Raw genomic sequence first — 1358 nt, 5'->3', positions numbered from 1 at the left:
CCCCCATAAAAGGGCGAAAGAGAGAGCAGTATAAAACAGAACGGAAAAGGTTTATGACGAAGCGGATCTGTAGACAGGAATTTCATTATGTTTAGTTGTACCGTATTCCTAGTCGCATTATGTGGCGTGGGTGGCCTAGTGATTAGGGTCCCTGACTCGTAATCGTGAGATTGCTGGTTTGGGGGTTCGAGCCTCAGCTCGGTCCGACGTTGCGTCCTTGGGAAAGACACTTTAAACGAATTTCCCACTTGACTCGGTCCTTTTAGAGATGGGCGTTAAACTCGGAGTTCCCACCTCTTAAATAACGTAACAGTATTGATAGCACTGCAATGGAACCCACAGGGAGCACGAGGCAGAGGTAGGCCACGAGAGACATTGAAGAGATGCATGAAAACGGACATGAGAGAGATGAAGCTCACTTGGAACGAGCTAGGAAGGATGGCCTAGATAGAGATAAATGGAAGGAGCTTGTATGTGGTCTATACCCTACCAGGGGTGAAAGGCATTGATGATTGATGGATAGGGGCGTTAAACCTACACCATTTACCACTTGTTTCACCCCTTGACTTTATTTTATTGACGCATTAAAATAATAATATTTGCACGTCATTCTGTCTTGTCTACAAAACACAAAGGCGTCATTTGATAGGAATAGGCAGGGGCACAAAACAGGGGAAATAAAGTACAGAACAAGTGGAAGTGGAATAAGTTGATGGTGATGTGGATCTGTAGAAAACGAGTTCATTAAGTGGAGTTGCACAGTATATCCAGTCGCATAATGTCTATGTAGATCTATAGACAAGGAGTTCATTCTGTGTAACGCACAGTATGTAGATCTATAGACAAGGAGTTCATTCTGCGAAGCTGTACAGTATGTAGATCTATAGACAAGGAGTTCATTCTGTGAAGCTGTACAGTTTGTGGATCTATAGACAAGGAGTTCATTCTGTGAAGCTGTGCAGTATACCTCTCGCGTGACGTCCACACATCGAGACAACCTCGGATGAATGAGTCCCGGCCATTAACTCCTAGACCACAGAAAGCTTTTTCTCCTCTGTGCGGAACCAATTTTATCACCCCAAGTTTTTCAGCATCCCAGAACTCCATTTAACTCCGCTCCTTTTTAACCTATTTACATAAAACAAACACCGACCTGTGTAAAAATGAACGCCCCGGCCAATAAACATACAGTCTGGCTCTAGATGACAAGGATTGGGTTGACGTTCAGCTGATTTTGTTACAACTATAAAACAACCTGTCGTGAATCAGCTGAACTGGCGACTCACGGTAGACGAAGAGCTAATGAGTCAGATCTGGATCAACCCTCTCTCTCTCTCTCTCTCTCTCTCTCTCGCTCC

The 1358-nt window shown here is 44.3% G+C and overlaps 1 protein-coding gene across 1 annotated transcript in view; it reads left to right on the top strand.

Annotated features, from left to right (window-relative positions):
- LOC101854822 overlaps window positions 1-1358 on the top strand; it is a 62205-nt gene that overhangs the window by 7325 nt on the left and 53522 nt on the right. The gene's annotated exons all lie outside the window — the stretch shown is intronic.

Source organism: Aplysia californica, unplaced genomic scaffold (genome assembly GCF_000002075.1).
Source record: "Aplysia californica isolate F4 #8 unplaced genomic scaffold, AplCal3.0 scaffold00581, whole genome shotgun sequence".
Lineage (NCBI taxonomy): Eukaryota > Metazoa > Mollusca > Gastropoda > Aplysiida > Aplysiidae > Aplysia > Aplysia californica.
The sequence above is the reverse complement of the archived record's forward strand: the minus strand, read 5'-3'. Positions and strand labels throughout refer to the sequence as shown.